At 44.5% G+C, this 15,857-nt stretch overlaps 71 non-coding genes across 71 annotated transcripts; all 71 read right to left on the bottom strand.

The window, feature by feature from the left end:
- Nucleotides 1–49: 49 nt before the first annotated feature.
- Nucleotides 50–168, bottom strand: LOC131734030 (5S ribosomal RNA). Its single transcript, XR_009326673.1, has one exon. It is a non-coding gene; the product is annotated as a 5S ribosomal RNA (ribosomal RNA).
- A 100-nt stretch (nucleotides 169–268) lies between these two features.
- On the bottom strand, nucleotides 269–387 carry LOC131734029 (5S ribosomal RNA). The gene has a single exon (XR_009326672.1). It is a non-coding gene; the product is annotated as a 5S ribosomal RNA (ribosomal RNA).
- Nucleotides 388–501: 114 nt separating this feature from the next.
- On the bottom strand, nucleotides 502–620 carry LOC131734132 (5S ribosomal RNA). The gene has a single exon (XR_009326777.1). It is a non-coding gene; the product is annotated as a 5S ribosomal RNA (ribosomal RNA).
- A 100-nt stretch (nucleotides 621–720) lies between these two features.
- Nucleotides 721–839, bottom strand: LOC131734028 (5S ribosomal RNA). Its single transcript, XR_009326671.1, has one exon. It is a non-coding gene; the product is annotated as a 5S ribosomal RNA (ribosomal RNA).
- Nucleotides 840–939: 100 nt separating this feature from the next.
- LOC131734027 (5S ribosomal RNA) lies at nucleotides 940–1,058 on the bottom strand. Its single transcript, XR_009326670.1, has one exon. It is a non-coding gene; the product is annotated as a 5S ribosomal RNA (ribosomal RNA).
- Nucleotides 1,059–1,158: 100 nt separating this feature from the next.
- LOC131734026 (5S ribosomal RNA) lies at nucleotides 1,159–1,277 on the bottom strand. Its single transcript, XR_009326669.1, has one exon. It is a non-coding gene; the product is annotated as a 5S ribosomal RNA (ribosomal RNA).
- Nucleotides 1,278–1,377: 100 nt separating this feature from the next.
- LOC131734025 (5S ribosomal RNA) lies at nucleotides 1,378–1,496 on the bottom strand. Its single transcript, XR_009326668.1, has one exon. It is a non-coding gene; the product is annotated as a 5S ribosomal RNA (ribosomal RNA).
- A 100-nt stretch (nucleotides 1,497–1,596) lies between these two features.
- Nucleotides 1,597–1,715, bottom strand: LOC131734024 (5S ribosomal RNA). Its single transcript, XR_009326667.1, has one exon. It is a non-coding gene; the product is annotated as a 5S ribosomal RNA (ribosomal RNA).
- Nucleotides 1,716–1,815: 100 nt separating this feature from the next.
- Nucleotides 1,816–1,934, bottom strand: LOC131734023 (5S ribosomal RNA). The gene has a single exon (XR_009326666.1). It is a non-coding gene; the product is annotated as a 5S ribosomal RNA (ribosomal RNA).
- A 100-nt stretch (nucleotides 1,935–2,034) lies between these two features.
- On the bottom strand, nucleotides 2,035–2,153 carry LOC131734022 (5S ribosomal RNA). The gene has a single exon (XR_009326665.1). It is a non-coding gene; the product is annotated as a 5S ribosomal RNA (ribosomal RNA).
- Nucleotides 2,154–2,253: 100 nt separating this feature from the next.
- Nucleotides 2,254–2,372, bottom strand: LOC131734020 (5S ribosomal RNA). Its single transcript, XR_009326663.1, has one exon. It is a non-coding gene; the product is annotated as a 5S ribosomal RNA (ribosomal RNA).
- A 100-nt stretch (nucleotides 2,373–2,472) lies between these two features.
- On the bottom strand, nucleotides 2,473–2,591 carry LOC131734019 (5S ribosomal RNA). Its single transcript, XR_009326662.1, has one exon. It is a non-coding gene; the product is annotated as a 5S ribosomal RNA (ribosomal RNA).
- A 114-nt stretch (nucleotides 2,592–2,705) lies between these two features.
- On the bottom strand, nucleotides 2,706–2,824 carry LOC131734018 (5S ribosomal RNA). The gene has a single exon (XR_009326661.1). It is a non-coding gene; the product is annotated as a 5S ribosomal RNA (ribosomal RNA).
- Nucleotides 2,825–2,938: 114 nt separating this feature from the next.
- Nucleotides 2,939–3,057, bottom strand: LOC131734131 (5S ribosomal RNA). The gene has a single exon (XR_009326776.1). It is a non-coding gene; the product is annotated as a 5S ribosomal RNA (ribosomal RNA).
- Nucleotides 3,058–3,157: 100 nt separating this feature from the next.
- On the bottom strand, nucleotides 3,158–3,276 carry LOC131734017 (5S ribosomal RNA). Its single transcript, XR_009326660.1, has one exon. It is a non-coding gene; the product is annotated as a 5S ribosomal RNA (ribosomal RNA).
- Nucleotides 3,277–3,376: 100 nt separating this feature from the next.
- LOC131734016 (5S ribosomal RNA) lies at nucleotides 3,377–3,495 on the bottom strand. The gene has a single exon (XR_009326659.1). It is a non-coding gene; the product is annotated as a 5S ribosomal RNA (ribosomal RNA).
- A 100-nt stretch (nucleotides 3,496–3,595) lies between these two features.
- Nucleotides 3,596–3,714, bottom strand: LOC131734014 (5S ribosomal RNA). Its single transcript, XR_009326658.1, has one exon. It is a non-coding gene; the product is annotated as a 5S ribosomal RNA (ribosomal RNA).
- Nucleotides 3,715–3,814: 100 nt separating this feature from the next.
- On the bottom strand, nucleotides 3,815–3,933 carry LOC131734013 (5S ribosomal RNA). The gene has a single exon (XR_009326657.1). It is a non-coding gene; the product is annotated as a 5S ribosomal RNA (ribosomal RNA).
- Nucleotides 3,934–4,033: 100 nt separating this feature from the next.
- LOC131734012 (5S ribosomal RNA) lies at nucleotides 4,034–4,152 on the bottom strand. The gene has a single exon (XR_009326656.1). It is a non-coding gene; the product is annotated as a 5S ribosomal RNA (ribosomal RNA).
- A 100-nt stretch (nucleotides 4,153–4,252) lies between these two features.
- Nucleotides 4,253–4,371, bottom strand: LOC131734011 (5S ribosomal RNA). The gene has a single exon (XR_009326655.1). It is a non-coding gene; the product is annotated as a 5S ribosomal RNA (ribosomal RNA).
- Nucleotides 4,372–4,471: 100 nt separating this feature from the next.
- On the bottom strand, nucleotides 4,472–4,590 carry LOC131734010 (5S ribosomal RNA). Its single transcript, XR_009326654.1, has one exon. It is a non-coding gene; the product is annotated as a 5S ribosomal RNA (ribosomal RNA).
- Nucleotides 4,591–4,704: 114 nt separating this feature from the next.
- On the bottom strand, nucleotides 4,705–4,823 carry LOC131734008 (5S ribosomal RNA). Its single transcript, XR_009326652.1, has one exon. It is a non-coding gene; the product is annotated as a 5S ribosomal RNA (ribosomal RNA).
- A 100-nt stretch (nucleotides 4,824–4,923) lies between these two features.
- Nucleotides 4,924–5,042, bottom strand: LOC131734007 (5S ribosomal RNA). Its single transcript, XR_009326651.1, has one exon. It is a non-coding gene; the product is annotated as a 5S ribosomal RNA (ribosomal RNA).
- Nucleotides 5,043–5,156: 114 nt separating this feature from the next.
- On the bottom strand, nucleotides 5,157–5,275 carry LOC131734006 (5S ribosomal RNA). Its single transcript, XR_009326650.1, has one exon. It is a non-coding gene; the product is annotated as a 5S ribosomal RNA (ribosomal RNA).
- Nucleotides 5,276–5,375: 100 nt separating this feature from the next.
- LOC131734005 (5S ribosomal RNA) lies at nucleotides 5,376–5,494 on the bottom strand. Its single transcript, XR_009326649.1, has one exon. It is a non-coding gene; the product is annotated as a 5S ribosomal RNA (ribosomal RNA).
- A 114-nt stretch (nucleotides 5,495–5,608) lies between these two features.
- On the bottom strand, nucleotides 5,609–5,727 carry LOC131734004 (5S ribosomal RNA). The gene has a single exon (XR_009326648.1). It is a non-coding gene; the product is annotated as a 5S ribosomal RNA (ribosomal RNA).
- A 114-nt stretch (nucleotides 5,728–5,841) lies between these two features.
- LOC131734003 (5S ribosomal RNA) lies at nucleotides 5,842–5,960 on the bottom strand. The gene has a single exon (XR_009326647.1). It is a non-coding gene; the product is annotated as a 5S ribosomal RNA (ribosomal RNA).
- A 100-nt stretch (nucleotides 5,961–6,060) lies between these two features.
- Nucleotides 6,061–6,179, bottom strand: LOC131734002 (5S ribosomal RNA). Its single transcript, XR_009326646.1, has one exon. It is a non-coding gene; the product is annotated as a 5S ribosomal RNA (ribosomal RNA).
- A 100-nt stretch (nucleotides 6,180–6,279) lies between these two features.
- On the bottom strand, nucleotides 6,280–6,398 carry LOC131734001 (5S ribosomal RNA). The gene has a single exon (XR_009326645.1). It is a non-coding gene; the product is annotated as a 5S ribosomal RNA (ribosomal RNA).
- A 100-nt stretch (nucleotides 6,399–6,498) lies between these two features.
- On the bottom strand, nucleotides 6,499–6,617 carry LOC131734000 (5S ribosomal RNA). The gene has a single exon (XR_009326644.1). It is a non-coding gene; the product is annotated as a 5S ribosomal RNA (ribosomal RNA).
- A 100-nt stretch (nucleotides 6,618–6,717) lies between these two features.
- LOC131733999 (5S ribosomal RNA) lies at nucleotides 6,718–6,836 on the bottom strand. The gene has a single exon (XR_009326643.1). It is a non-coding gene; the product is annotated as a 5S ribosomal RNA (ribosomal RNA).
- A 114-nt stretch (nucleotides 6,837–6,950) lies between these two features.
- LOC131733997 (5S ribosomal RNA) lies at nucleotides 6,951–7,069 on the bottom strand. The gene has a single exon (XR_009326641.1). It is a non-coding gene; the product is annotated as a 5S ribosomal RNA (ribosomal RNA).
- A 251-nt stretch (nucleotides 7,070–7,320) lies between these two features.
- LOC131733996 (5S ribosomal RNA) lies at nucleotides 7,321–7,439 on the bottom strand. Its single transcript, XR_009326640.1, has one exon. It is a non-coding gene; the product is annotated as a 5S ribosomal RNA (ribosomal RNA).
- A 100-nt stretch (nucleotides 7,440–7,539) lies between these two features.
- On the bottom strand, nucleotides 7,540–7,658 carry LOC131733995 (5S ribosomal RNA). Its single transcript, XR_009326639.1, has one exon. It is a non-coding gene; the product is annotated as a 5S ribosomal RNA (ribosomal RNA).
- A 100-nt stretch (nucleotides 7,659–7,758) lies between these two features.
- On the bottom strand, nucleotides 7,759–7,877 carry LOC131733994 (5S ribosomal RNA). The gene has a single exon (XR_009326638.1). It is a non-coding gene; the product is annotated as a 5S ribosomal RNA (ribosomal RNA).
- A 100-nt stretch (nucleotides 7,878–7,977) lies between these two features.
- Nucleotides 7,978–8,096, bottom strand: LOC131733993 (5S ribosomal RNA). The gene has a single exon (XR_009326637.1). It is a non-coding gene; the product is annotated as a 5S ribosomal RNA (ribosomal RNA).
- Nucleotides 8,097–8,196: 100 nt separating this feature from the next.
- On the bottom strand, nucleotides 8,197–8,315 carry LOC131733992 (5S ribosomal RNA). The gene has a single exon (XR_009326636.1). It is a non-coding gene; the product is annotated as a 5S ribosomal RNA (ribosomal RNA).
- A 100-nt stretch (nucleotides 8,316–8,415) lies between these two features.
- LOC131733991 (5S ribosomal RNA) lies at nucleotides 8,416–8,534 on the bottom strand. The gene has a single exon (XR_009326635.1). It is a non-coding gene; the product is annotated as a 5S ribosomal RNA (ribosomal RNA).
- A 100-nt stretch (nucleotides 8,535–8,634) lies between these two features.
- LOC131733990 (5S ribosomal RNA) lies at nucleotides 8,635–8,753 on the bottom strand. Its single transcript, XR_009326634.1, has one exon. It is a non-coding gene; the product is annotated as a 5S ribosomal RNA (ribosomal RNA).
- Nucleotides 8,754–8,853: 100 nt separating this feature from the next.
- LOC131733989 (5S ribosomal RNA) lies at nucleotides 8,854–8,972 on the bottom strand. Its single transcript, XR_009326633.1, has one exon. It is a non-coding gene; the product is annotated as a 5S ribosomal RNA (ribosomal RNA).
- Nucleotides 8,973–9,072: 100 nt separating this feature from the next.
- Nucleotides 9,073–9,191, bottom strand: LOC131733988 (5S ribosomal RNA). The gene has a single exon (XR_009326632.1). It is a non-coding gene; the product is annotated as a 5S ribosomal RNA (ribosomal RNA).
- A 100-nt stretch (nucleotides 9,192–9,291) lies between these two features.
- Nucleotides 9,292–9,410, bottom strand: LOC131733986 (5S ribosomal RNA). Its single transcript, XR_009326630.1, has one exon. It is a non-coding gene; the product is annotated as a 5S ribosomal RNA (ribosomal RNA).
- A 100-nt stretch (nucleotides 9,411–9,510) lies between these two features.
- On the bottom strand, nucleotides 9,511–9,629 carry LOC131733985 (5S ribosomal RNA). The gene has a single exon (XR_009326629.1). It is a non-coding gene; the product is annotated as a 5S ribosomal RNA (ribosomal RNA).
- A 100-nt stretch (nucleotides 9,630–9,729) lies between these two features.
- LOC131733984 (5S ribosomal RNA) lies at nucleotides 9,730–9,848 on the bottom strand. The gene has a single exon (XR_009326628.1). It is a non-coding gene; the product is annotated as a 5S ribosomal RNA (ribosomal RNA).
- Nucleotides 9,849–9,948: 100 nt separating this feature from the next.
- On the bottom strand, nucleotides 9,949–10,067 carry LOC131733983 (5S ribosomal RNA). The gene has a single exon (XR_009326627.1). It is a non-coding gene; the product is annotated as a 5S ribosomal RNA (ribosomal RNA).
- A 100-nt stretch (nucleotides 10,068–10,167) lies between these two features.
- On the bottom strand, nucleotides 10,168–10,286 carry LOC131733982 (5S ribosomal RNA). The gene has a single exon (XR_009326626.1). It is a non-coding gene; the product is annotated as a 5S ribosomal RNA (ribosomal RNA).
- Nucleotides 10,287–10,386: 100 nt separating this feature from the next.
- On the bottom strand, nucleotides 10,387–10,505 carry LOC131733981 (5S ribosomal RNA). The gene has a single exon (XR_009326625.1). It is a non-coding gene; the product is annotated as a 5S ribosomal RNA (ribosomal RNA).
- Nucleotides 10,506–10,605: 100 nt separating this feature from the next.
- LOC131733980 (5S ribosomal RNA) lies at nucleotides 10,606–10,724 on the bottom strand. Its single transcript, XR_009326624.1, has one exon. It is a non-coding gene; the product is annotated as a 5S ribosomal RNA (ribosomal RNA).
- Nucleotides 10,725–10,824: 100 nt separating this feature from the next.
- Nucleotides 10,825–10,943, bottom strand: LOC131733979 (5S ribosomal RNA). Its single transcript, XR_009326623.1, has one exon. It is a non-coding gene; the product is annotated as a 5S ribosomal RNA (ribosomal RNA).
- Nucleotides 10,944–11,043: 100 nt separating this feature from the next.
- On the bottom strand, nucleotides 11,044–11,162 carry LOC131733978 (5S ribosomal RNA). Its single transcript, XR_009326622.1, has one exon. It is a non-coding gene; the product is annotated as a 5S ribosomal RNA (ribosomal RNA).
- A 100-nt stretch (nucleotides 11,163–11,262) lies between these two features.
- Nucleotides 11,263–11,381, bottom strand: LOC131733977 (5S ribosomal RNA). Its single transcript, XR_009326621.1, has one exon. It is a non-coding gene; the product is annotated as a 5S ribosomal RNA (ribosomal RNA).
- Nucleotides 11,382–11,481: 100 nt separating this feature from the next.
- LOC131733975 (5S ribosomal RNA) lies at nucleotides 11,482–11,600 on the bottom strand. The gene has a single exon (XR_009326619.1). It is a non-coding gene; the product is annotated as a 5S ribosomal RNA (ribosomal RNA).
- A 100-nt stretch (nucleotides 11,601–11,700) lies between these two features.
- Nucleotides 11,701–11,819, bottom strand: LOC131733974 (5S ribosomal RNA). The gene has a single exon (XR_009326618.1). It is a non-coding gene; the product is annotated as a 5S ribosomal RNA (ribosomal RNA).
- A 100-nt stretch (nucleotides 11,820–11,919) lies between these two features.
- LOC131733973 (5S ribosomal RNA) lies at nucleotides 11,920–12,038 on the bottom strand. Its single transcript, XR_009326617.1, has one exon. It is a non-coding gene; the product is annotated as a 5S ribosomal RNA (ribosomal RNA).
- Nucleotides 12,039–12,138: 100 nt separating this feature from the next.
- On the bottom strand, nucleotides 12,139–12,257 carry LOC131733972 (5S ribosomal RNA). The gene has a single exon (XR_009326616.1). It is a non-coding gene; the product is annotated as a 5S ribosomal RNA (ribosomal RNA).
- A 100-nt stretch (nucleotides 12,258–12,357) lies between these two features.
- On the bottom strand, nucleotides 12,358–12,476 carry LOC131733971 (5S ribosomal RNA). Its single transcript, XR_009326615.1, has one exon. It is a non-coding gene; the product is annotated as a 5S ribosomal RNA (ribosomal RNA).
- A 100-nt stretch (nucleotides 12,477–12,576) lies between these two features.
- LOC131733970 (5S ribosomal RNA) lies at nucleotides 12,577–12,695 on the bottom strand. The gene has a single exon (XR_009326614.1). It is a non-coding gene; the product is annotated as a 5S ribosomal RNA (ribosomal RNA).
- Nucleotides 12,696–12,795: 100 nt separating this feature from the next.
- Nucleotides 12,796–12,914, bottom strand: LOC131733969 (5S ribosomal RNA). Its single transcript, XR_009326613.1, has one exon. It is a non-coding gene; the product is annotated as a 5S ribosomal RNA (ribosomal RNA).
- Nucleotides 12,915–13,014: 100 nt separating this feature from the next.
- On the bottom strand, nucleotides 13,015–13,133 carry LOC131733968 (5S ribosomal RNA). The gene has a single exon (XR_009326612.1). It is a non-coding gene; the product is annotated as a 5S ribosomal RNA (ribosomal RNA).
- A 100-nt stretch (nucleotides 13,134–13,233) lies between these two features.
- Nucleotides 13,234–13,352, bottom strand: LOC131733967 (5S ribosomal RNA). Its single transcript, XR_009326611.1, has one exon. It is a non-coding gene; the product is annotated as a 5S ribosomal RNA (ribosomal RNA).
- Nucleotides 13,353–13,452: 100 nt separating this feature from the next.
- On the bottom strand, nucleotides 13,453–13,571 carry LOC131733966 (5S ribosomal RNA). Its single transcript, XR_009326610.1, has one exon. It is a non-coding gene; the product is annotated as a 5S ribosomal RNA (ribosomal RNA).
- A 100-nt stretch (nucleotides 13,572–13,671) lies between these two features.
- LOC131733964 (5S ribosomal RNA) lies at nucleotides 13,672–13,790 on the bottom strand. Its single transcript, XR_009326608.1, has one exon. It is a non-coding gene; the product is annotated as a 5S ribosomal RNA (ribosomal RNA).
- Nucleotides 13,791–13,890: 100 nt separating this feature from the next.
- On the bottom strand, nucleotides 13,891–14,009 carry LOC131733963 (5S ribosomal RNA). The gene has a single exon (XR_009326607.1). It is a non-coding gene; the product is annotated as a 5S ribosomal RNA (ribosomal RNA).
- Nucleotides 14,010–14,109: 100 nt separating this feature from the next.
- LOC131733962 (5S ribosomal RNA) lies at nucleotides 14,110–14,228 on the bottom strand. Its single transcript, XR_009326606.1, has one exon. It is a non-coding gene; the product is annotated as a 5S ribosomal RNA (ribosomal RNA).
- A 100-nt stretch (nucleotides 14,229–14,328) lies between these two features.
- LOC131733961 (5S ribosomal RNA) lies at nucleotides 14,329–14,447 on the bottom strand. The gene has a single exon (XR_009326605.1). It is a non-coding gene; the product is annotated as a 5S ribosomal RNA (ribosomal RNA).
- A 100-nt stretch (nucleotides 14,448–14,547) lies between these two features.
- LOC131733960 (5S ribosomal RNA) lies at nucleotides 14,548–14,666 on the bottom strand. The gene has a single exon (XR_009326604.1). It is a non-coding gene; the product is annotated as a 5S ribosomal RNA (ribosomal RNA).
- Nucleotides 14,667–14,766: 100 nt separating this feature from the next.
- Nucleotides 14,767–14,885, bottom strand: LOC131733959 (5S ribosomal RNA). The gene has a single exon (XR_009326603.1). It is a non-coding gene; the product is annotated as a 5S ribosomal RNA (ribosomal RNA).
- A 100-nt stretch (nucleotides 14,886–14,985) lies between these two features.
- Nucleotides 14,986–15,104, bottom strand: LOC131733958 (5S ribosomal RNA). Its single transcript, XR_009326602.1, has one exon. It is a non-coding gene; the product is annotated as a 5S ribosomal RNA (ribosomal RNA).
- Nucleotides 15,105–15,204: 100 nt separating this feature from the next.
- LOC131733957 (5S ribosomal RNA) lies at nucleotides 15,205–15,323 on the bottom strand. Its single transcript, XR_009326601.1, has one exon. It is a non-coding gene; the product is annotated as a 5S ribosomal RNA (ribosomal RNA).
- A 100-nt stretch (nucleotides 15,324–15,423) lies between these two features.
- LOC131733956 (5S ribosomal RNA) lies at nucleotides 15,424–15,542 on the bottom strand. The gene has a single exon (XR_009326600.1). It is a non-coding gene; the product is annotated as a 5S ribosomal RNA (ribosomal RNA).
- Nucleotides 15,543–15,642: 100 nt separating this feature from the next.
- Nucleotides 15,643–15,761, bottom strand: LOC131733955 (5S ribosomal RNA). Its single transcript, XR_009326599.1, has one exon. It is a non-coding gene; the product is annotated as a 5S ribosomal RNA (ribosomal RNA).
- Nucleotides 15,762–15,857: the final 96 nt, after the last annotated feature.

Here is a 15,857-nt window from a genome sequence, read left to right as displayed (position 1 = left end):
CCTCCAAAATTTCCTTTTGTCCTCCACACATTTCAATTGTAAAATGTAATGCCTGCAGCACTTGATATTCCCAGGTGGTCTCCCATCCAAGTACTAACCAAGCCCAACATTGCTTAGCTTCTGAGATCAGACGAGATCAGGCTTATTCAAGGTGGTGTGGCCGCAGGCGATTGCATTTCTGCTTTCATGACTTTTATGTTTAGTGAGCTGGGGGTGATTCCTCCAAAATTTCCTTTTGTCCTCCACACATTTCAATTGTAAAATGTAATGCCTGCAGCACTTGATATTCCCAGGTGGTCTCCCATCCAAGTACTAACCAAGCCCAACATTGCTTAGCTTCTGAGATCAGACGAGATCAGGCTTATTCAAGGTGGTGTGGCCGCAGGCGATTGCATTTCTGCTTTCATGACTTTTATGTTTAGTGAGCTGGGGGTGATTCCTCCAAAATTTCCTTTTGTCCTCCACACATTTCAATTGTAAAATGTAATTACAAAAATGTAATGCCTGCAGCACTTGATATTCCCAGGTGGTCTCCCATCCAAGTACTAACCAAGACCAACATTGCTTAGCTTCTGAGATCAGACGAGATCAGGCTTATTCAAGGTGGTGTGGCCGCAGGCGATTGCATTTCTGCTTTCATGACTTTTATGTTTAGTGAGCTGGGGGTGATTCCTCCAAAATTTCCTTTTGTCCTCCACACATTTCAATTGTAAAATGTAATGCCTGCAGCACTTGATATTCCCAGGTGGTCTCCCATCCAAGTACTAACCAAGCCCAACATTGCTTAGCTTCTGAGATCAGACGAGATCAGGCTTATTCAAGGTGGTGTGGCCGCAGGCGATTGCATTTCTGCTTTCATGACTTTTATGTTTAGTGAGCTGGGGGTGATTCCTCCAAAATTTCCTTTTGTCCTCCACACATTTCAATTGTAAAATGTAATGCCTGCAGCACTTGATATTCCCAGGTGGTCTCCCATCCAAGTACTAACCAAGCCCAACATTGCTTAGCTTCTGAGATCAGACGAGATCAGGCTTATTCAAGGTGGTGTGGCCGCAGGCGATTGCATTTCTGCTTTCATGACTTTTATGTTTAGTGAGCTGGGGGTGATTCCTCCAAAATTTCCTTTTGTCCTCCACACATTTCAATTGTAAAATGTAATGCCTGCAGCACTTGATATTCCCAGGTGGTCTCCCATCCAAGTACTAACCAAGCCCAACATTGCTTAGCTTCTGAGATCAGACGAGATCAGGCTTATTCAAGGTGGTGTGGCCGCAGGCGATTGCATTTCTGCTTTCATGACTTTTATGTTTAGTGAGCTGGGGGTGATTCCTCCAAAATTTCCTTTTGTCCTCCACACATTTCAATTGTAAAATGTAATGCCTGCAGCACTTGATATTCCCAGGTGGTCTCCCATCCAAGTACTAACCAAGCCCAACATTGCTTAGCTTCTGAGATCAGACGAGATCAGGCTTATTCAAGGTGGTGTGGCCGCAGGCGATTGCATTTCTGCTTTCATGACTTTTATGTTTAGTGAGCTGGGGGTGATTCCTCCAAAATTTCCTTTTGTCCTCCACACATTTCAATTGTAAAATGTAATGCCTGCAGCACTTGATATTCCCAGGTGGTCTCCCATCCAAGTACTAACCAAGCCCAACATTGCTTAGCTTCTGAGATCAGACGAGATCAGGCTTATTCAAGGTGGTGTGGCCGCAGGCGATTGCATTTCTGCTTTCATGACTTTTATGTTTAGTGAGCTGGGGGTGATTCCTCCAAAATTTCCTTTTGTCCTCCACACATTTCAATTGTAAAATGTAATGCCTGCAGCACTTGATATTCCCAGGTGGTCTCCCATCCAAGTACTAACCAAGCCCAACATTGCTTAGCTTCTGAGATCAGACGAGATCAGGCTTATTCAAGGTGGTGTGGCCGCAGGCGATTGCATTTCTGCTTTCATGACTTTTATGTTTAGTGAGCTGGGGGTGATTCCTCCAAAATTTCCTTTTGTCCTCCACACATTTCAATTGTAAAATGTAATGCCTGCAGCACTTGATATTCCCAGGTGGTCTCCCATCCAAGTACTAACCAAGCCCAACATTGCTTAGCTTCTGAGATCAGACGAGATCAGGCTTATTCAAGGTGGTGTGGCCGCAGGCGATTGCATTTCTGCTTTCATGACTTTTATGTTTAGTGAGCTGGGGGTGATTCCTCCAAAATTTCCTTTTGTCCTCCACACATTTCAATTGTAAAATGTAATGCCTGCAGCACTTGATATTCCCAGGTGGTCTCCCATCCAAGTACTAACCAAGCCCAACATTGCTTAGCTTCTGAGATCAGACGAGATCAGGCTTATTCAAGGTGGTGTGGCCGCAGGCGATTGCATTTCTGCTTTCATGACTTTTATGTTTAGTGAGCTGGGGGTGATTCCTCCAAAATTTCCTTTTGTCCTCCACACATTTCAATTGTAAAATGTAATGCCTGCAGCACTTGATATTCCCAGGTGGTCTCCCATCCAAGTACTAACCAAGCCCAACATTGCTTAGCTTCTGAGATCAGACGAGATCAGGCTTATTCAAGGTGGTGTGGCCGCAGGCGATTGCATTTCTGCTTTCATGACTTTTATGTTTAGTGAGCTGGGGGTGATTCCTCCAAAATTTCCTTTTGTCCTCCACACATTTCAATTGTAAAATGTAATTACAAAAATGTAATGCCTGCAGCACTTGATATTCCCAGGTGGTCTCCCATCCAAGTACTAACCAAGCCCAACATTGCTTAGCTTCTGAGATCAGACGAGATCAGGCTTATTCAAGGTGGTGTGGCCGCAGGCGATTGCATTTCTGCTTTCATGACTTTTATGTTTAGTGAGCTGGGGGTGATTCCTCCAAAATTTCCTTTTGTCCTCCACACATTTCAATTGTAAAATGTAATTACAAAAATGTAATGCCTGCAGCACTTGATATTCCCAGGTGGTCTCCCATCCAAGTACTAACCAAGACCAACATTGCTTAGCTTCTGAGATCAGACGAGATCAGGCTTATTCAAGGTGGTGTGGCCGCAGGCGATTGCATTTCTGCTTTCATGACTTTTATGTTTAGTGAGCTGGGGGTGATTCCTCCAAAATTTCCTTTTGTCCTCCACACATTTCAATTGTAAAATGTAATGCCTGCAGCACTTGATATTCCCAGGTGGTCTCCCATCCAAGTACTAACCAAGCCCAACATTGCTTAGCTTCTGAGATCAGACGAGATCAGGCTTATTCAAGGTGGTGTGGCCGCAGGCGATTGCATTTCTGCTTTCATGACTTTTATGTTTAGTGAGCTGGGGGTGATTCCTCCAAAATTTCCTTTTGTCCTCCACACATTTCAATTGTAAAATGTAATGCCTGCAGCACTTGATATTCCCAGGTGGTCTCCCATCCAAGTACTAACCAAGCCCAACATTGCTTAGCTTCTGAGATCAGACGAGATCAGGCTTATTCAAGGTGGTGTGGCCGCAGGCGATTGCATTTCTGCTTTCATGACTTTTATGTTTAGTGAGCTGGGGGTGATTCCTCCAAAATTTCCTTTTGTCCTCCACACATTTCAATTGTAAAATGTAATGCCTGCAGCACTTGATATTCCCAGGTGGTCTCCCATCCAAGTACTAACCAAGCCCAACATTGCTTAGCTTCTGAGATCAGACGAGATCAGGCTTATTCAAGGTGGTGTGGCCGCAGGCGATTGCATTTCTGCTTTCATGACTTTTATGTTTAGTGAGCTGGGGGTGATTCCTCCAAAATTTCCTTTTGTCCTCCACACATTTCAATTGTAAAATGTAATGCCTGCAGCACTTGATATTCCCAGGTGGTCTCCCATCCAAGTACTAACCAAGCCCAACATTGCTTAGCTTCTGAGATCAGACGAGATCAGGCTTATTCAAGGTGGTGTGGCCGCAGGCGATTGCATTTCTGCTTTCATGACTTTTATGTTTAGTGAGCTGGGGGTGATTCCTCCAAAATTTCCTTTTGTCCTCCACACATTTCAATTGTAAAATGTAATGCCTGCAGCACTTGATATTCCCAGGTGGTCTCCCATCCAAGTACTAACCAAGCCCAACATTGCTTAGCTTCTGAGATCAGACGAGATCAGGCTTATTCAAGGTGGTGTGGCCGCAGGCGATTGCATTTCTGCTTTCATGACTTTTATGTTTAGTGAGCTGGGGGTGATTCCTCCAAAATTTCCTTTTGTCCTCCACACATTTCAATTGTAAAATGTAATGCCTGCAGCACTTGATATTCCCAGGTGGTCTCCCATCCAAGTACTAACCAAGCCCAACATTGCTTAGCTTCTGAGATCAGACGAGATCAGGCTTATTCAAGGTGGTGTGGCCGCAGGCGATTGCATTTCTGCTTTCATGACTTTTATGTTTAGTGAGCTGGGGGTGATTCCTCCAAAATTTCCTTTTGTCCTCCACACATTTCAATTGTAAAATGTAATGCCTGCAGCACTTGATATTCCCAGGTGGTCTCCCATCCAAGTACTAACCAAGCCCAACATTGCTTAGCTTCTGAGATCAGACGAGATCAGGCTTATTCAAGGTGGTGTGGCCGCAGGCGATTGCATTTCTGCTTTCATGACTTTTATGTTTAGTGAGCTGGGGGTGATTCCTCCAAAATTTCCTTTTGTCCTCCACACATTTCAATTGTAAAATGTAATTACAAAAATGTAATGCCTGCAGCACTTGATATTCCCAGGTGGTCTCCCATCCAAGTACTAACCAAGCCCAACATTGCTTAGCTTCTGAGATCAGACGAGATCAGGCTTATTCAAGGTGGTGTGGCCGCAGGCGATTGCATTTCTGCTTTCATGACTTTTATGTTTAGTGAGCTGGGGGTGATTCCTCCAAAATTTCCTTTTGTCCTCCACACATTTCAATTGTAAAATGTAATGCCTGCAGCACTTGATATTCCCAGGTGGTCTCCCATCCAAGTACTAACCAAGCCCAACATTGCTTAGCTTCTGAGATCAGACGAGATCAGGCTTATTCAAGGTGGTGTGGCCGCAGGCGATTGCATTTCTGCTTTCATGACTTTTATGTTTAGTGAGCTGGGGGTGATTCCTCCAAAATTTCCTTTTGTCCTCCACACATTTCAATTGTAAAATGTAATGCCAAAAATGTAATGCCTGCAGCACTTGATATTCCCAGGTGGTCTCCCATCCAAGTACTAACCAAGCCCAACATTGCTTAGCTTCTGAGATCAGACGAGATCAGGCTTATTCAAGGTGGTGTGGCCGCAGGCGATTGCATTTCTGCTTTCATGACTTTTATGTTTAGTGAGCTGGGGGTGATTCCTCCAAAATTTCCTTTTGTCCTCCACACATTTCAATTGTAAAATGTAATGCCTGCAGCACTTGATATTCCCAGGTGGTCTCCCATCCAAGTACTAACCAAGCCCAACATTGCTTAGCTTCTGAGATCAGACGAGATCAGGCTTATTCAAGGTGGTGTGGCCGCAGGCGATTGCATTTCTGCTTTCATGACTTTTATGTTTAGTGAGCTGGGGGTGATTCCTCCAAAATTTCCTTTTGTCCTCCACACATTTCAATTGTAAAATGTAATGCCAAAAATGTAATGCCTGCAGCACTTGATATTCCCAGGTGGTCTCCCATCCAAGTACTAACCAAGCCCAACATTGCTTAGCTTCTGAGATCAGACGAGATCAGGCTTATTCAAGGTGGTGTGGCCGCAGGCGATTGCATTTCTGCTTTCATGACTTTTATGTTTAGTGAGCTGGGGGTGATTCCTCCAAAATTTCCTTTTGTCCTCCACACATTTCAATTGTAAAATGTAATTACAAAAATGTAATGCCTGCAGCACTTGATATTCCCAGGTGGTCTCCCATCCAAGTACTAACCAAGCCCAACATTGCTTAGCTTCTGAGATCAGACGAGATCAGGCTTATTCAAGGTGGTGTGGCCGCAGGCGATTGCATTTCTGCTTTCATGACTTTTATGTTTAGTGAGCTGGGGGTGATTCCTCCAAAATTTCCTTTTGTCCTCCACACATTTCAATTGTAAAATGTAATGCCTGCAGCACTTGATATTCCCAGGTGGTCTCCCATCCAAGTACTAACCAAGCCCAACATTGCTTAGCTTCTGAGATCAGACGAGATCAGGCTTATTCAAGGTGGTGTGGCCGCAGGCGATTGCATTTCTGCTTTCATGACTTTTATGTTTAGTGAGCTGGGGGTGATTCCTCCAAAATTTCCTTTTGTCCTCCACACATTTCAATTGTAAAATGTAATGCCTGCAGCACTTGATATTCCCAGGTGGTCTCCCATCCAAGTACTAACCAAGCCCAACATTGCTTAGCTTCTGAGATCAGACGAGATCAGGCTTATTCAAGGTGGTGTGGCCGCAGGCGATTGCATTTCTGCTTTCATGACTTTTATGTTTAGTGAGCTGGGGGTGATTCCTCCAAAATTTCCTTTTGTCCTCCACACATTTCAATTGTAAAATGTAATGCCTGCAGCACTTGATATTCCCAGGTGGTCTCCCATCCAAGTACTAACCAAGCCCAACATTGCTTAGCTTCTGAGATCAGACGAGATCAGGCTTATTCAAGGTGGTGTGGCCGCAGGCGATTGCATTTCTGCTTTCATGACTTTTATGTTTAGTGAGCTGGGGGTGATTCCTCCAAAATTTCCTTTTGTCCTCCACACATTTCAATTGTAAAATGTAATGCCTGCAGCACTTGATATTCCCAGGTGGTCTCCCATCCAAGTACTAACCAAGCCCAACATTGCTTAGCTTCTGAGATCAGACGAGATCAGGCTTATTCAAGGTGGTGTGGCCGCAGGCGATTGCATTTCTGCTTTCATGACTTTTATGTTTAGTGAGCTGGGGGTGATTCCTCCAAAATTTCCTTTTGTCCTCCACACATTTCAATTGTAAAATGTAATTACAAAAATGTAATGCCTGCAGCACTTGATATTCCCAGGTGGTCTCCCATCCAAGTACTAACCAAGCCCAACATTGCTTAGCTTCTGAGATCAGACGAGATCAGGCTTATTCAAGGTGGTGTGGCCGCAGGCGATTGCATTTCTGCTTTCATGACTTTTATGTTTAGTGAGCTGGGGGTGATTCCTCCAAAATTTCCTTTTGTCCTCCACACATTTCAATTGTAAAATGTAATTACAAAAATGTAATGCCTGCAGCACTTGATATTCCCAGGTGGTCTCCCATCCAAGTACTAACCAAGCCCAACATTGCTTAGCTTCTGAGATCAGACGAGATCAGGCTTATTCTCCTTTTGTCCTCCACACATTTCAATTGTAAAATGTAATGCCTGCAGCACTTGATATTCCCAGGTGGTCTCCCATCCAAGTACTAACCAAGCCCAACATTGCTTAGCTTCTGAGATCAGACGAGATCAGGCTTATTCAAGGTGGTGTGGCCGCAGGCGATTGCATTTCTGCTTTCATGACTTTTATGTTTAGTGAGCTGGGGGTGATTCCTCCAAAATTTCCTTTTGTCCTCCACACATTTCAATTGTAAAATGTAATGCCTGCAGCACTTGATATTCCCAGGTGGTCTCCCATCCAAGTACTAACCAAGCCCAACATTGCTTAGCTTCTGAGATCAGACGAGATCAGGCTTATTCAAGGTGGTGTGGCCGCAGGCGATTGCATTTCTGCTTTCATGACTTTTATGTTTAGTGAGCTGGGGGTGATTCCTCCAAAATTTCCTTTTGTCCTCCACACATTTCAATTGTAAAATGTAATGCCTGCAGCACTTGATATTCCCAGGTGGTCTCCCATCCAAGTACTAACCAAGCCCAACATTGCTTAGCTTCTGAGATCAGACGAGATCAGGCTTATTCAAGGTGGTGTGGCCGCAGGCGATTGCATTTCTGCTTTCATGACTTTTATGTTTAGTGAGCTGGGGGTGATTCCTCCAAAATTTCCTTTTGTCCTCCACACATTTCAATTGTAAAATGTAATGCCTGCAGCACTTGATATTCCCAGGTGGTCTCCCATCCAAGTACTAACCAAGCCCAACATTGCTTAGCTTCTGAGATCAGACGAGATCAGGCTTATTCAAGGTGGTGTGGCCGCAGGCGATTGCATTTCTGCTTTCATGACTTTTATGTTTAGTGAGCTGGGGGTGATTCCTCCAAAATTTCCTTTTGTCCTCCACACATTTCAATTGTAAAATGTAATGCCTGCAGCACTTGATATTCCCAGGTGGTCTCCCATCCAAGTACTAACCAAGCCCAACATTGCTTAGCTTCTGAGATCAGACGAGATCAGGCTTATTCAAGGTGGTGTGGCCGCAGGCGATTGCATTTCTGCTTTCATGACTTTTATGTTTAGTGAGCTGGGGGTGATTCCTCCAAAATTTCCTTTTGTCCTCCACACATTTCAATTGTAAAATGTAATGCCTGCAGCACTTGATATTCCCAGGTGGTCTCCCATCCAAGTACTAACCAAGCCCAACATTGCTTAGCTTCTGAGATCAGACGAGATCAGGCTTATTCAAGGTGGTGTGGCCGCAGGCGATTGCATTTCTGCTTTCATGACTTTTATGTTTAGTGAGCTGGGGGTGATTCCTCCAAAATTTCCTTTTGTCCTCCACACATTTCAATTGTAAAATGTAATGCCTGCAGCACTTGATATTCCCAGGTGGTCTCCCATCCAAGTACTAACCAAGCCCAACATTGCTTAGCTTCTGAGATCAGACGAGATCAGGCTTATTCAAGGTGGTGTGGCCGCAGGCGATTGCATTTCTGCTTTCATGACTTTTATGTTTAGTGAGCTGGGGGTGATTCCTCCAAAATTTCCTTTTGTCCTCCACACATTTCAATTGTAAAATGTAATGCCTGCAGCACTTGATATTCCCAGGTGGTCTCCCATCCAAGTACTAACCAAGCCCAACATTGCTTAGCTTCTGAGATCAGACGAGATCAGGCTTATTCAAGGTGGTGTGGCCGCAGGCGATTGCATTTCTGCTTTCATGACTTTTATGTTTAGTGAGCTGGGGGTGATTCCTCCAAAATTTCCTTTTGTCCTCCACACATTTCAATTGTAAAATGTAATGCCTGCAGCACTTGATATTCCCAGGTGGTCTCCCATCCAAGTACTAACCAAGCCCAACATTGCTTAGCTTCTGAGATCAGACGAGATCAGGCTTATTCAAGGTGGTGTGGCCGCAGGCGATTGCATTTCTGCTTTCATGACTTTTATGTTTAGTGAGCTGGGGGTGATTCCTCCAAAATTTCCTTTTGTCCTCCACACATTTCAATTGTAAAATGTAATGCCTGCAGCACTTGATATTCCCAGGTGGTCTCCCATCCAAGTACTAACCAAGCCCAACATTGCTTAGCTTCTGAGATCAGACGAGATCAGGCTTATTCAAGGTGGTGTGGCCGCAGGCGATTGCATTTCTGCTTTCATGACTTTTATGTTTAGTGAGCTGGGGGTGATTCCTCCAAAATTTCCTTTTGTCCTCCACACATTTCAATTGTAAAATGTAATGCCTGCAGCACTTGATATTCCCAGGTGGTCTCCCATCCAAGTACTAACCAAGCCCAACATTGCTTAGCTTCTGAGATCAGACGAGATCAGGCTTATTCAAGGTGGTGTGGCCGCAGGCGATTGCATTTCTGCTTTCATGACTTTTATGTTTAGTGAGCTGGGGGTGATTCCTCCAAAATTTCCTTTTGTCCTCCACACATTTCAATTGTAAAATGTAATGCCTGCAGCACTTGATATTCCCAGGTGGTCTCCCATCCAAGTACTAACCAAGCCCAACATTGCTTAGCTTCTGAGATCAGACGAGATCAGGCTTATTCAAGGTGGTGTGGCCGCAGGCGATTGCATTTCTGCTTTCATGACTTTTATGTTTAGTGAGCTGGGGGTGATTCCTCCAAAATTTCCTTTTGTCCTCCACACATTTCAATTGTAAAATGTAATGCCTGCAGCACTTGATATTCCCAGGTGGTCTCCCATCCAAGTACTAACCAAGCCCAACATTGCTTAGCTTCTGAGATCAGACGAGATCAGGCTTATTCAAGGTGGTGTGGCCGCAGGCGATTGCATTTCTGCTTTCATGACTTTTATGTTTAGTGAGCTGGGGGTGATTCCTCCAAAATTTCCTTTTGTCCTCCACACATTTCAATTGTAAAATGTAATGCCTGCAGCACTTGATATTCCCAGGTGGTCTCCCATCCAAGTACTAACCAAGCCCAACATTGCTTAGCTTCTGAGATCAGACGAGATCAGGCTTATTCAAGGTGGTGTGGCCGCAGGCGATTGCATTTCTGCTTTCATGACTTTTATGTTTAGTGAGCTGGGGGTGATTCCTCCAAAATTTCCTTTTGTCCTCCACACATTTCAATTGTAAAATGTAATGCCTGCAGCACTTGATATTCCCAGGTGGTCTCCCATCCAAGTACTAACCAAGCCCAACATTGCTTAGCTTCTGAGATCAGACGAGATCAGGCTTATTCAAGGTGGTGTGGCCGCAGGCGATTGCATTTCTGCTTTCATGACTTTTATGTTTAGTGAGCTGGGGGTGATTCCTCCAAAATTTCCTTTTGTCCTCCACACATTTCAATTGTAAAATGTAATGCCTGCAGCACTTGATATTCCCAGGTGGTCTCCCATCCAAGTACTAACCAAGCCCAACATTGCTTAGCTTCTGAGATCAGACGAGATCAGGCTTATTCAAGGTGGTGTGGCCGCAGGCGATTGCATTTCTGCTTTCATGACTTTTATGTTTAGTGAGCTGGGGGTGATTCCTCCAAAATTTCCTTTTGTCCTCCACACATTTCAATTGTAAAATGTAATGCCTGCAGCACTTGATATTCCCAGGTGGTCTCCCATCCAAGTACTAACCAAGCCCAACATTGCTTAGCTTCTGAGATCAGACGAGATCAGGCTTATTCAAGGTGGTGTGGCCGCAGGCGATTGCATTTCTGCTTTCATGACTTTTATGTTTAGTGAGCTGGGGGTGATTCCTCCAAAATTTCCTTTTGTCCTCCACACATTTCAATTGTAAAATGTAATGCCTGCAGCACTTGATATTCCCAGGTGGTCTCCCATCCAAGTACTAACCAAGCCCAACATTGCTTAGCTTCTGAGATCAGACGAGATCAGGCTTATTCAAGGTGGTGTGGCCGCAGGCGATTGCATTTCTGCTTTCATGACTTTTATGTTTAGTGAGCTGGGGGTGATTCCTCCAAAATTTCCTTTTGTCCTCCACACATTTCAATTGTAAAATGTAATGCCTGCAGCACTTGATATTCCCAGGTGGTCTCCCATCCAAGTACTAACCAAGCCCAACATTGCTTAGCTTCTGAGATCAGACGAGATCAGGCTTATTCAAGGTGGTGTGGCCGCAGGCGATTGCATTTCTGCTTTCATGACTTTTATGTTTAGTGAGCTGGGGGTGATTCCTCCAAAATTTCCTTTTGTCCTCCACACATTTCAATTGTAAAATGTAATGCCTGCAGCACTTGATATTCCCAGGTGGTCTCCCATCCAAGTACTAACCAAGCCCAACATTGCTTAGCTTCTGAGATCAGACGAGATCAGGCTTATTCAAGGTGGTGTGGCCGCAGGCGATTGCATTTCTGCTTTCATGACTTTTATGTTTAGTGAGCTGGGGGTGATTCCTCCAAAATTTCCTTTTGTCCTCCACACATTTCAATTGTAAAATGTAATGCCTGCAGCACTTGATATTCCCAGGTGGTCTCCCATCCAAGTACTAACCAAGCCCAACATTGCTTAGCTTCTGAGATCAGACGAGATCAGGCTTATTCAAGGTGGTGTGGCCGCAGGCGATTGCATTTCTGCTTTCATGACTTTTATGTTTAGTGAGCTGGGGGTGATTCCTCCAAAATTTCCTTTTGTCCTCCACACATTTCAATTGTAAAATGTAATGCCTGCAGCACTTGATATTCCCAGGTGGTCTCCCATCCAAGTACTAACCAAGCCCAACATTGCTTAGCTTCTGAGATCAGACGAGATCAGGCTTATTCAAGGTGGTGTGGCCGCAGGCGATTGCATTTCTGCTTTCATGACTTTTATGTTTAGTGAGCTGGGGGTGATTCCTCCAAAATTTCCTTTTGTCCTCCACACATTTCAATTGTAAAATGTAATGCCTGCAGCACTTGATATTCCCAGGTGGTCTCCCATCCAAGTACTAACCAAGCCCAACATTGCTTAGCTTCTGAGATCAGACGAGATCAGGCTTATTCAAGGTGGTGTGGCCGCAGGCGATTGCATTTCTGCTTTCATGACTTTTATGTTTAGTGAGCTGGGGGTGATTCCTCCAAAATTTCCTTTTGTCCTCCACACATTTCAATTGTAAAATGTAATGCCTGCAGCACTTGATATTCCCAGGTGGTCTCCCATCCAAGTACTAACCAAGCCCAACATTGCTTAGCTTCTGAGATCAGACGAGATCAGGCTTATTCAAGGTGGTGTGGCCGCAGGCGATTGCATTTCTGCTTTCATGACTTTTATGTTTAGTGAGCTGGGGGTGATTCCTCCAAAATTTCCTTTTGTCCTCCACACATTTCAATTGTAAAATGTAATGCCTGCAGCACTTGATATTCCCAGGTGGTCTCCCATCCAAGTACTAACCAAGCCCAACATTGCTTAGCTTCTGAGATCAGACGAGATCAGGCTTATTCAAGGTGGTGTGGCCGCAGGCGATTGCATTTCTGCTTTCATGACTTTTATGTTTAGTGAGCTGGGGGTGATTCCTCCAAAATTTCCTTTTGTCCTCCACACATTTCAATTGTAAAATGTAATGCCTGCAGCACTTGATATTCCCAGGTGGTCTCCCATCCAAGTACTAACCAAGCCCAACATTGCTTAGCTTCTGAGATCAGACGAGATCAGGCTTATTCAAGGTGGTGTGGCCGCAGGCGATTGCATTTCTGCTTTCATGACTTTTATGTTTAGTGAGCTGGGGGTGATTCCTCCAAAATTTCCTTTTGTCCTCCACACATTTCAATTGTAAAATGTAATGCCTGCAGCACTTGATATTCCCAGGTGGTCTCCCATCCAAGTACTAACCAAGCCCAACATTGCTTAGCTTCTGAGATCAGACGAGATCAGGCTTATTCAAGGTGGTGTGGCCGCAGGCGATTGCATTTCTGCTTTCATGACTTTTATGTTTAGTGAGCTGGGGGTGATTCCTCCAAAATTTCCTTTTGTCCTCCACACATTTCAATTGTAAAATGTAATGCCTGCAGCACTTGATATTCCCAGGTGGTCTCCCATCCAAGTACTAACCAAGCCCAACATTGCTTAGCTTCTGAGATCAGACGAGATCAGGCTTATTCAAGGTGGTGTGGCCGCAGGCGATTGCATTTCTGCTTTCATGACTTTTATGTTTAGTGAGCTGGGGGTGATTCCTCCAAAATTTCCTTTTGTCCTCCACACATTTCAATTGTAAAATGTAATGCCTGCAGCACTTGATATTCCCAGGTGGTCTCCCATCCAAGTACTAACCAAGCCCAACATTGCTTAGCTTCTGAGATCAGACGAGATCAGGCTTATTCAAGGTGGTGTGGCCGCAGGCGATTGCATTTCTGCTTTCATGACTTTTATGTTTAGTGAGCTGGGGGTGATTCCTCCAAAATTTCCTTTTGTCCTCCACACATTTCAATTGTAAAATGTAATGCCTGCAGCACTTGATATTCCCAGGTGGTCTCCCATCCAAGTACTAACCAAGCCCAACATTGCTTAGCTTCTGAGATCAGACGAGATCAGGCTTATTCAAGGTGGTGTGGCCGCAGGCGATTGCATTTCTGCTTTCATGACTTTTATGTTTAGTGAGCTGGGGGTGATTCCTCCAAAATTTCCTTTTGTCCTCCACACATTTCAATTGTAAAATGTAATGCCTGCAGCACTTGATATTCCCAGGTGGTCTCCCATCCAAGTACTAACCAAGCCCAACATTGCTTAGCTTCTGAGATCAGACGAGATCAGGCTTATTCAAGGTGGTGTGGCCGCAGGCGATTGCATTTCTGCTTTCATGACTTTTATGTTTAGTGAGCTGGGGGTGATTCCTCCAAAATTTCCTTTTGTCCTCCACACATTTCAATTGTAAAATGTAATGCCTGCAGCACTTGATATTCCCAGGTGGTCTCCCATCCAAGTACTAACCAAGCCCAACATTGCTTAGCTTCTGAGATCAGACGAGATCAGGCTTATTCAAGGTGGTGTGGCCGCAGGCGATTGCATTTCTGCTTTCATGACTTTTATGTTTAGTGAGCTGGGGGTGATTCCTCCAAAATTTCCTTTTGTCCTCCACACATTTCAATTGTAAAATGTAATGCCTGCAGCACTTGATATTCCCAGGTGGTCTCCCATCCAAGTACTAACCAAGCCCAACATTGCTTAGCTTCTGAGATCAGACGAGATCAGGCTTATTCAAGGTGGTGTGGCCGCAGGCGATTGCATTTCTGCTTTCATGACTTTTATGTTTAGTGAGCTGGGGGTGATTCCTCCAAAATTTCCTTTTGTCCTCCACACATTTCAATTGTAAAATGTAATGCCTGCAGCACTTGATATTCCCAGGTGGTCTCCCATCCAAGTACTAACCAAGCCCAACATTGCTTAGCTTCTGAGATCAGACGAGATCAGGCTTATTCAAGGTGGTGTGGCCGCAGGCGATTGCATTTCTGCTTTCATGACTTTTATGTTTAGTGAGCTGGGGGTGATTCCTCCAAAATTTCCTTTTGTCCTCCACACATTTCAATTGTAAAATGTAATGCCTGCAGCACTTGATATTCCCAGGTGGTCTCCCATCCAAGTACTAACCAAGCCCAACATTGCTTAGCTTCTGAGATCAGACGAGATCAGGCTTATTCAAGGTGGTGTGGCCGCAGGCGATTGCATTTCTGCTTTCATGACTTTTATGTTTAGTGAGCTGGGGGTGATTCCTCCAAAATTTCCTTTTGTCCTCCACACATTTCAATTGTAAAATGTAATGCCTGCAGCACTTGATATTCCCAGGTGGTCTCCCATCCAAGTACTAACCAAGCCCAACATTGCTTAGCTTCTGAGATCAGACGAGATCAGGCTTATTCAAGGTGGTGTGGCCGCAGGCGATTGCATTTCTGCTTTCATGACTTTTATGTTTAGTGAGCTGGGGGTGATTCCTCCAAAATTTCCTTTTGTCCTCCACACATTTCAATTGTAAAATGTAATGCCTGCAGCACTTGATATTCCCAGGTGGTCTCCCATCCAAGTACTAACCAAGCCCAACATTGCTTAGCTTCTGAGATCAGACGAGATCAGGCTTATTCAAGGTGGTGTGGCCGCAGGCGATTGCATTTCTGCTTTCATGACTTTTATGTTTAGTGAGCTGGGGGTGATTCCTCCAAAATTTCCTTTTGTCCTCCACACATTTCAATTGTAAAATGTAATGCCTGCAGCACTTGATATTCCCAGGTGGTCTCCCATCCAAGTACTAACCAAGCCCAACATTGCTTAGCTTCTGAGATCAGACGAGATCAGGCTTATTCAAGGTGGTGTGGCCGCAGGCGATTGCATTTCTGCTTTCATGACTTTTATGTTTAGTGAGCTGGGGGTGATTCCTCCAAAATTTCCTTTTGTCCTCCACACATTTCAATTGTAAAATGTAATGCCTGCAGCACTTGATATTCCCAGGTGGTCTCCCATCCAAGTACTAACCAAGCCCAACATTGCTTAGCTTCTGAGATCAGACGAGATCAGGCTTATTCAAGGTGGTGTGGCCGCAGGCGATTGCATTTCTGCTTTCATGACTTTTATGTTTAGTGAGCTGGGGGTGATTCCTCCAAAATTTCCTTTTGTCCTCCACACATTTCAATTGTAAAAT

Source organism: Acipenser ruthenus, unplaced genomic scaffold (assembly GCF_902713425.1).
Source record: "Acipenser ruthenus unplaced genomic scaffold, fAciRut3.2 maternal haplotype, whole genome shotgun sequence".
Lineage (NCBI taxonomy): Eukaryota > Metazoa > Chordata > Actinopteri > Acipenseriformes > Acipenseridae > Acipenser > Acipenser ruthenus.
Note: the sequence above shows the minus strand (reverse complement) of the source record. Positions and strands in the feature narration are given on the sequence as shown.